Below are 10,028 nucleotides of genomic sequence, written 5' to 3' on the forward strand. Positions count from 1 at the left end.
CCCCCCCATTATCTGTGCTGCAGCCGAACCTGCACCTCCCTTCCCTCACTTCCCCAGTGCATTTCAACACCCCCAAGCCAATCTTATCCCCCATGAGTGCTCTCCCTCGCTTCAACCATATTTTTATCCTTCGGGTCCCTCGCTTTCCTTCCTCTCCACAACGCCCAAACCAACATGTCCCCTCTAGCCCCTTTCTCCATTCATGGGGTCTATCGGTCCCCCATTTTGCTCCCTGCAACACCCCCAAGCTCACCCCGACCTGCGCCCTATTCCTGCCCATCCCCTGTACGTGGGACCTCTCACCTCCCTGTTGGCTTCCTTCCCAACCCACACACCCTCCTCGCACACCCCTGTCTCGCCAGGTCTGCGACCTTCCAGCCTCCCTTCTTCCTTCCTTCCCAACCCACACACCCCTGTCTCGCCAGGCCTGAAACCTGTCAGCCTCTGTTATTCCTTCGTCCGCGCCCTCAAGTTGCACTCCTACCCCCTCAGTCCTCCTTCTTCCCAACACTGGCAGCCTGCCATATCGTTCCCTAATCTGCTCCCCGCACCGGTTCTCCCTCCATTCATGGGATCCCTTAAGCCCCAGCTCTCCCCAATTCCAATTATTGTTCCCCATGAACTTGCTGAGTTGACTTTGCCCGCCAACCAAGGGCCCTCAAACACTCCTCCATGCTATTCTTCAACTCTGGGGCCTCTAAATCCCCCAAACTGTCAGTGTCCCTGGGATCCTCAGACCTCTCCCCTCCACAGTGCAGCCCCCAATACCATGTAGTCAAGACAGTCATACTTAGGGGCTGCGTCTAGACTGGCATGATTTTGCGGAAATACTTTTAACGGAAAAGTTCTTCCGTTAAAAGTATTTCCGCAAAAGAGCGTCTAGATTGGCAGGGATGCTTTTGCACAAAAAGTGCTTTTACGCAAGAGCACCCGTGCGCAGCATAGACGCGCTTTTGCGCAAGAAAGCTCCGATAGCCCCGATGGCTAAAATGGCTTTCTTGCAGAAAAAATTACGGTGCCTGTCTACACTGGCCTTGTTGTGCGAGTATTCCTGCGCAAGAGGGCTTATCCCTGAGCGGGAGCGTCAAAGTGTTTGCGCAAGAAGGACTGAATTCTTCCATTAGAACGTCAGTGCTCTTGCGCAAATTCAAGCGGCCAGTGTAGACAGCTGGGAAGTTTTTGCACAAGCGGCCGCTTTTGCACAAAATCTTGCTAGTCTAGATGCGCCCACGTAGAGACCAAAATAGGAAATGAACTTCTCCACTGATCAGCCCCTTTGAGACTCTATTCTTCGCAGTCCTGCTGTCTCCCTCCACAGGACATGGGCAGGTCTGCTGGGTGAACATCTCCACAGACGTGGTCTTGGGAGCCTTCAAAAAAGTAGGGGACAACTAGCAGTCGGTTTCATCACAGGCCATGAGCTTCCTTTTGGGTACGAAGAATTCTGCTGGGTCTGCTCTGTAAGGAGACTATTTGGATGTGGGCTCAAAGCGCTCTTCTCCACTGGTATTTCTGCAGGGCCAGGGAGAGGCGGAGTGGGAGGGTAGAAGACAGCAGCATAATTTAGATGTGAGAAGAGGTTACGCGACATTACGGACTGACATGCCAACGTATTCCCTTTTACGTTGTCAGGTGTACTGGTTTCCCTGGTACAGGGAGACTGAGAAGTAAGTTGCTTGGTTGGTTTTCCCCCTTTGCTGGGTTGGGTAGCGAGCAATAGGAAGTCAACCCTCCCGGTGTCCTCCTGTCCGGGGATGGTAAGAAAACGAGAACAGCGAGCTCGGGAGCTTGGCCGAAGCGAGGCGAGGACCGTCCGGCTGGGAGCGGAGCAGCCGTCGCTGTCACGGAGATAAGTGTCGGGTCTGGAAATCTCTCGGCTTACGGCCCACTCGGCTCTAGGAAGGGAAGTCACGTTTGCTTAGACAGCGAGTCCGAGCGGAGGTTCCCGAGGTGCTTCCTTGGGGGTGGGAGAAACAGGGCTCCCGTTTGTCAGGGGTGCTGGTTTCTCTGGAACACGGCGTCCTTCTCAGCTGACGTTTGGCTCGAGGGGGAAGACGCAAGGTGGTAAGGTTTCCGGCTGCCTCATGTGTTTCTCTCTTGTTGCTCTCTCGTATTGGCCAATACGTTCTGTCTGTCTGTTTCTGTCTGTGTCTTTGTCCTTGCTCTGCTTCTGCCGTGTCCTTGTACAGCACACTTGCAGGCATTCCAGATGAGCATCTCCAAGGGTTACGGGCTCAGGAGCCAACGGGAATTCTGCAGGTACGCCAGTCGCGCAAGGGAGAGCGGTGGTGCGTCATGGCTGACTGACTCAGTGTTCTTGTAGAGGGCCCGATACATAGGTGAGACGGGGGGAAAGGGCTAAAGGATAGAATTCCCACAGCCACAGACCTTAGTGAGTGAGAGCTGACGCTGGGCTTTTTCGGCCACCCTTGCAGAGGAATCAGTGCAGGGCCGTGGGCTGAGAAGATACCGTCCGAGATGGACTTGAGCTGCCTGGACGTGATTCTCGGAACACGTGAAGGGTCCTCAGCTTTCGGCCTTCCCATGGCTCTGTGTGAGTAAGAGGTGCGTGCTTTGAAATCTTCAAGCGTCCTGGCAGTATGTTTCTTCTGGGCCGGGAGCTTCCTGCTGGGGCACGGAGCCTGGTGGCTTGGGGACTGGTGAAGGGGGGGTAGGCGGTTCAACAGAGCGTGGATAGAGATTCAAAGCCTCCGTTCTGTCCGCGTTCCTGGAGTTGCAGCAGGAGGGGGTGGCCGATGGTGGGAGGCTGCGGTGCGATGGTGGGAGGAGAAGCGATGCCGCGTCCTTGCGGACTGAAAAGCTAAGTTGTTTGTTTGTTTTTTCCCCTCTGCTGTGTTCGGTAGCGAGCGATAAGAAGTCAACCCTCCCGGTGTCCTCCCGTTTGGGGAGGGAACGGAAACGAGAACAGCGAGCTCGGGAGCTTGGTCGAAGCGAGGCGAGAACCGTCCGGCTGGGAGCGGAGCAGCCGTCGCTGTCACGGAGATAAGTGTCGGGTCTGGAAATCTCTCGGCTTACGGCCCACTCGGCTCTAGGAAGGGAAGTCACGTTTGCTTAGACAGCGAGTCCGAGCGGAGGTTCCCGAGCTGCTTCCTTGGGGGTGGGAGAAACAGGGCTCCCGTTTGTCAGGGGTGCTGGTTTCTCTGGAACACGGTGAACTTCTCAGCAGACGCTTGGCTCGAGGAGGAAGACGCAAGGTGGTAAGGTTTCTGACTGCCTCTTATGTGTTTCTCTCTTGTTGCTCTCTCGTATTGGCCAATACGTTCTGTCTGTCTGTTTCTGTCTGTGTCTTTGTCCTTGCTCTGCTTCTGCCGTGTCCTTGTACAGCACACTTGCAGGCATTCCAGGTGAGCATCTTCAAGGGTTAAGGGCTCAGGAGCCATCGGGAATTCTGCAGGTACGCCAGTCGCGCAAGGGAGAGCGGTGGTGCGTCATGGCTGACTGACTCAGTGTTCTTGTAGAGGGCCCGATACATAGGCGAGAGGGGGGGAAAGGGCTAAAGGATAGAATTCCCACAGCCACAGACCTTAGTGAGTGAGAGCTCACGCTGGGCTTTTTCGGCCACCCTTGCAGAGGAATCAGTGCGGGGCCGTGGGCTGAGAAGATACCGTCCGAGATGGACTTGAGCTGCCTGGACGTGATTCTCGGAACACGTGAAGGGTCCCCAGCGATCGGCCTTCCCATGGCTCTGTGTGAGTAAGAGGTGCGTGCTTTGAAATCTTCAAGCATCCTGGCAGTATGTTTCTTCTGAGGCAGAGAGCTTCCTGCTGGGGCACGGAGCCTGGTGGCTTGGGGACTGGTGAAGGGGCAGTAGGCGGTTCAACAGAGCGTGGATAGAGATTCAAGGCCTCTTTTCACTCCCCGTTTCTGTAGTGGCAACGGGAGGTGGTCGCCGATGGTGGGAGGCTGCGGTGCGATGGTGGGAGGAGAAGCGATGCCGCGTCCTTGCGGACTGAAACGCTAAGTTGTTTGTTTGTTTTTTCCCCTCTGCTGTGTTCGGTAGCGAGCGATAAGAAGTCTACCCTCCCGGTGTCCTCCCGTCTGGGGATGGAACGGAAACGAGAACAGGGAGCTCGGGAGCTTGGTCGAAGCGAGGCGAGAACCGTCCGGCTGGGAGCGGAGCAGCCATCGCTTACCGGGAGATAAGTGTCGGGTCTGGAAATCTCTTGGCTTACGGCCCCCTCGGTCTAGGAAGGGAAGTCACGTTTGCTTAGACAGCGAGTCCGAGCGGAGGTTCCCGGGCTGCTTCCTTGGTAGCTCCCGTTTGTCAGGGCTTCCGTTTGTCAGGGGTGCTGGTTTCTCTGGAACACGGTGTCCTCCTCAGCAGACGCTTGGCTCGAGGAGGAAGACGCAAGGTGTTAAGGTTTCTGACTGCCTCTTACGTGTTTCTCTCTTGTTGCTCTCTCGTATTGGCCAATACGTTCTGTCTGTCTGTTTCTGTCTGTGTCTTTGTCCTTGCTCTGCTTCTGCCGTGTCCTTGTACAGCACACTTGCAGGCATTCCAGGTGAGCATCTTCAAGGGTTAAGGGCTCAGGAGCCATCGGGAATTCTGCAGGTACGCCAGTCGCGCAAGGGAGAGCGGTGGTGCGTCATGGCTGACTGACTCAGTGTTCTTGTAGAGGGCCCGATACATAGGCGAGACGGGGGGAAAGGGCTAAAGGATAGAATTCCTACAGCCACAGAGCTTAGTGAGTGAGAGCTCACGCTGGGCTTTTTCGGCCACCCTTGCAGAGGAATCAGTGCGGGGCCGTGGGCTGAGAAGATACCGTCCGAGATGGACTTGAGCTGCCTGGACGTGATTCTCGGAACACGTGAAGGGTCCTCAGCGTTCGGCCTTCCCATGGCTCTGTGTGAGTAAGAGGTGCGTGCTTTGAAATCTTCAAGCGTCCTGGCAGTATGTTTCTTCTGGGCCGGGAGCTTCCTGCTGGGGCACGGAGCCTGGTGGCTTGGGGACTGGTGAAGGGGCAGTAGGCGGTTCAACAGAGCGTGGATAGAGATTCAAGGCCTCCGTTCCCTCCGCGTTCCTGGAGTGGCAGCGGGAGGGGGTGGCCGATGGTGGGAGGCTGCGGTGCGATGGTGGGAGGAGAAGCGATGCCGCGTCCTTGCGGACTGAAACGCTAAGTTGTTTGTTTGTTTTTTCCCCTCTGCTGTGTTCGGTAGCGAGCGATAAGAAGTCAACCCTCCCGGTGTCCTCCCGTCTGGGGATGAAACGGAAACGAGAACAGCGAGCTCGGGAGCTTGGTCGAAGCGAGGCGAGAACCGTCCGGCTGGGAGCGGAGCAGCCGTCGCTGTCACGGAGATAAGTGTCGGGTCTCGAAATCTGTCAGCTTACGGCCCACTCGCGTCTAGGAAGGGAAGTCACGTTTGCTTAGACAGCGAGTCCGAGCGGAGGTTCCCGAGGTGCTTCCTTGGTGGTGGGAGAAACAGGACTTCCGTTTGTCACGGGTGCTGGTTTCTCTGGATCACGGCGTCCTTCTCAGCAGACGTTTGGCTCGAGGGGGAAGACGTAAGGTGGTAAGGTTTCCGGCTGCCTTTCGTGTTTCTCTCTTGTTGCTCTCTCGTATTGGCCAATACGTTCTGTCTGTCTTTTCCTGTCTGTGTCTTTGTCCTTGCTCTGCTTCTGCCGTGTCCTTGTACAGCACACTTGCAGGCATTCCAGGTGAGCATCTCCAATGGTTAAGGGCTGAGGAGCCAACGGGAATTCTGCAGGTACGCCAGTCGCGCAAGGGAGAGCGGTGGTGCGTCATGGCTGACTGACTCAGTGTTCTTGTAGAGGGCCCTATGCATAGGCGAGGGGGGGAAGGGCTAAAGGATAGAATTCCCACAGCCACAGACCTTAGTGAGTGAGAGGTCTCTTCAGTCACGCCGCTCTCGGGTTTCGCTGCAGGGAGGGATTCTGGTGCCGCTCTCTGGTCGTGCAGTTTGGGGGTGTCTCTAGCGCCGCTCTTGGGTCTCGCTGCTGGGGGGGAGGGGTCTTTGGGGCCACTCTCAGGTCGTGCTTGCAGATGATAGCAAACTGGGTGGGGTTGCGACTTCTTTGGAGGATAGGGACATAATTCAAAATGACCTTAGCAAGTTAGAGAAATGGTCAGAGGTAAACAGGATGAGGTTTAATAAAGAGAAATGCAAAGTGCTCCACTTAGGAAGGAACAATCAGTTCCATACATACAAGATGGGAAGCGACTGTCTAGGAAGGAGCATGGCGGAAAGGGATCTAGGGGTCATAGTGGACCACAAGTTGAATATGAGTCAACAGTGTGATCCTGTTGCAAAAAAAGCAAATATGGTTCTTGGTTGTATCAACAGGTGTGTTGTAAGCCAAACTCGTGAAGTCATTCTGCCGCTCTACTCTGCACTAGTTAGGCCTCAGCTGGAGTACTGTGTCCAGTTCTGGGCGCCACATTTCAAGAAAGATGTGGAGAAATTGGAAAGGGTACAGAGAAGAGCGACAAGAATGATTAAAGGTCTAGAGAACATGACCTATGAAGCCGGGCTTCATGAACTGGGCTTGTTTAGTTTGGAAAAAAAGAAGATTAAGGGGGGACATGATAGCGGTTTTCAAATATCTAAAAGGGTGTCACAAGGAGGAAGGAGAAAATTTGTTCCTCTTGGTTTCTGAGGACAGGACAAGGAGTAATGGGCTTAAAGTGCAGCAGGGGAGGTTTAGATTGGACATTAGGAAAAAATTCCTAACTGTCAGGGTGGTCAAATATTGGAATAAATTGCCAAGGGAGGTGGTGGAATCTCCCTCTCTGGAGATATTTAAGAACAGGTTAGATAGACATCTGTCAGGGATGGTGTAGACGGAGCTTGGTCCTGCCTTGAGGGCGGGGGGCTGGACTCGATGACCTCTTGAGGTCCCTTCCAGTCCTATGATTCTATGATTCTATGAGGGAGTCTGGCGCCTCTCTCGGGTTGTGCTGCTGGGGGGGGCGGGGGGGTCTCTGGTGCCGCTCTCGGGTCATGCTGCTGGGCGCTGTCTCTGGCGCCTCGCTGGGGTGATGCTGCTGTGGGGATGACTCTGGGCGCCTCTATCGGGTCCTGCTGCTGGGGGGGGTGGTCTCTGGCTCTGCTATCCGGTCGTGCTGCCGGCGGGGGGTCTCTGTCACCACTCTCGGGTCGTGCTGCTGCGGGGAATCTCTGGCGCCGCTCTCGAGTCACGCTGCTGGGGGGGCGGGTCTCCGGCGTCACTCTCGAGTCGCGGTGCTGGGGGGGTCTCCGGCGCCTCCTTGGGATCATGCTGCTGGGGGGGTCTCTGGCTCCGCTCTCCGGTCGTGCTGCTGGGGGGGGGTCTCTGTTACCGCTCTCGGGTCGCGCTGTTGGGGGGGTCTCTGGGTGCCGCTCTCCGGTAGTGGTGCTGGGGGTGGGGTCTCTGTCTCCACTCTCGGGTCGTGCTGCTGGGGGGAGGTCTCTGGCGCCGCTCTCGGGTCGCGCTGCTGGGGGTGGTCTCTGGAGCCTCTCTCCGGTCGCGCTGCAGAGGGGGGTGTCACTGGCCCCGCTATCAGGTGATGCTGCTGCGGGGGTGTCTCTGGCGCACCTCTCGGGTTTTGCTGCTGGGTGGGTGTTTGGGACCGCTCTCGGGTTGCGCTGCTGTGGGGGGGGGGGGGTCTCTGGCGCCGCTCTCGGGTGATGCTGCTCGGGAGGTCTCTGGCGCCGCTCTCCGGTAGCGGTGCTGGGGGTGGGGTTTCTGTCTCCACTCTCGGGTAATGCTTTCTGGGGGGGTCTCCGGCCGCCTCGCTCTCGGGGTCGCGCTTCTTGGAGGTGGGGTCTCTGTCGCCACTTTCAGCTCATGCTGCTGGGGGGGGTCTCTGGCGCCGCTCTCGGGTGATGCTGCTCGGGGAGGTCTCTAGCGTCGCTCTCCAGTCGCGCTGCTCGGGGGGGTCTCTGGGACTGCTCTCTGGTAGCGGTGCTGGGGGGTGGGGTTTCTGTCTCCACTCTCGGGTGATGCTTCTGGGGGGTCTCCGGCGCCGCTCTCGGGTCGCGCTCCTTGGAGGTGGGGTCTCTGTCGCCACTTTCAGCTCATGCTGCTGGGGGGGGGTGTCTCTGGCGCCGCTCTCGGGTGATGCTGCTCGGGGAGGTCTCTAGCGTCGCTCTCCAGTCGCGCTGCTGGGGGGGGGGTCTCTGGCTCTGCTCTCGGATCGCGTTGCTTGGGGGGGTCTCTGGTGCTGCTCTCTGGTCGCGCTACTGGGTGGGGTCTCTGGTGCCGCTCTCTGGTCTTGCTGCTGGGGGGTCTCTGGCGCCGCCCTCGGGACTTGCTGCTCGGGGGGTCTCTGGCGCCGCCCTCGGGTCGCAATGCCGGGGGGGTTCTTTTGCACTGCTCTCGGGTTGCGCTGCTGGGGGGGGTCTCTGGCACCGTTTTCAGGTCACTCTGCTGGGGGAGGTCTCTGGTGCTGCTCTCTGGTCGCGCTGCTGGGGGGGTCTCTGGTGCTGCTCTCGGGTCTTGCTGCTGGGGGGGGTCTCTGGCGCCGCCCTCGGGACTTGCTGCTCGGGGGTCTCTGGCGCCGCGCCCTCGGGGTCGCAATGCCCGGGGGGTTCTTTCGCTTCGCTCTCGGGTCATGCTGCTGGGGGGGGGACTTTGCAAGCGGGGGCCGGGTACTAAAGGCACCAAGCAGCTGGCGGAATCATGTAGAACAAGGGTCATGGGGTCGGGGGTTGGTTAAGACCCTTTGGACCAGAGGCAGGGGGTCCAGGCTGCCAAATGTGTCGCGGAGAACCTCCATCTATCAGACGCGGCTTCCTCTCCGCGCTTGCAGAACTGAGCAGCTAAAAGTGTTAGAAGCCAAATCAGAGCGGCTCGTGTGTGTGTCAGAAACGGCTACGGGGAGCCAATTGCGACGGCAGCTATTTGTGACGTCACACCGGCCCCTGGGACTGCGGCGTCATCGAGTAGCCGCTGAGAATTCAGGAGTCCATCGGCTGCTCTGTGAACCGACATGGACCGGCCTCAGCCCCACCAGCTCTGCTTTCCCTGGCTCTCCCCCCCGTGCCTCAGTTTCCTCCTCTGCAATCACCTCATCCCCTCCCCTGGACCTGGCACCTGCCTCTCGCTCCCCAGTGGGGCCCAGGCTGCGCTTCAGCCCGGCCGGCCACTCCTGCCCGTCACCCGCAGGACCAGCCGCGGCCCCGCCCCCTAAACTGCGCCGTGGCCGGTGCTCCTGCCCAGCTCCAACCAGTCAATCTTAACGGACTGCTCTGTCAGCAAATGGGCTGTGATTAAAGGGCGCGTCCTTTATCTGAGGCGACCAATAAGCTGACCCGGGAATGATCTTAACGGACTGCTCTGTCCGCGAATGGGGTGTGACTAAGGGGCGTATCCTAATGCAAATGTTTGTACCAATAAAAGCAAGCAGGATCTTATGAGGGGGATAAGGCAAAAAAGCCACATTTATTGTAAAGATAAAGAATAAAGAAAAGATAGAAGCAAACAACGTTGTTTAGCTACTTAGTCCTATCACTGCTTAACCCTTATACACTTTATATATAAATATTCAGTCAATCGTTCATCCATTCATTCAAGTTCTGTGTATTGTTATAGTTCCCAGCCTGGAAGTTGCTTGTGACAGAATACTGGCCAGGTATTCTGTACACAAGTGATGGGAGTGGGGAGCGAAGTCCTGATCGGATATGCGCATCTCAAGCTCCTGATGGGCTGGCAGCAGAACCTTGGACTCTGACTCCATAGTCTTTTAGTCCAGTTCTTATAGGAATTTCTTCCTATGCCAGTCTATGGGAATTGACTGCATCATGCTGATGTCCAGGGTGGCTGCCAGGTGCTCGTCAGTGATCTCATCGGGTGGATCTCCAGTACTTGGTTTTCTCCACTTGACACCTTTTGGTTGCACTGGCACCTGACACCTTCTTCAGCCCTTTGTTGCTGCATTCTCAGGCTGGCACCTCTCAGAACCATTCATTCATCGTCCAAGCACTCTCTCTCTTACGTACATTCCCTAGTGAATGTTTCCCATACAGTATTGTGCATAATAATACAAGAGTTGTAGTTACAAAAAGTT

The 10,028-nt window shown here is 57.0% G+C and overlaps 1 long non-coding RNA gene across 1 annotated transcript; it reads left to right on the plus strand.

Annotated features, from left to right (window-relative positions):
• Nucleotides 1–7,019, plus strand: LOC142825310 (uncharacterized). Its single transcript, XR_012899746.1, has 5 exons — nt 1–2,339; nt 2,436–2,565; nt 2,865–3,721; nt 4,022–4,879; nt 5,179–7,019. It is a non-coding gene; the product is annotated as an uncharacterized LOC142825310 (long non-coding RNA).
• Nucleotides 7,020–10,028: the final 3,009 nt, after the last annotated feature.

Source organism: Pelodiscus sinensis, unplaced genomic scaffold (assembly GCF_049634645.1).
Source record: "Pelodiscus sinensis isolate JC-2024 unplaced genomic scaffold, ASM4963464v1 ctg62, whole genome shotgun sequence".
Taxonomy (NCBI): domain Eukaryota; kingdom Metazoa; phylum Chordata; order Testudines; family Trionychidae; genus Pelodiscus; species Pelodiscus sinensis.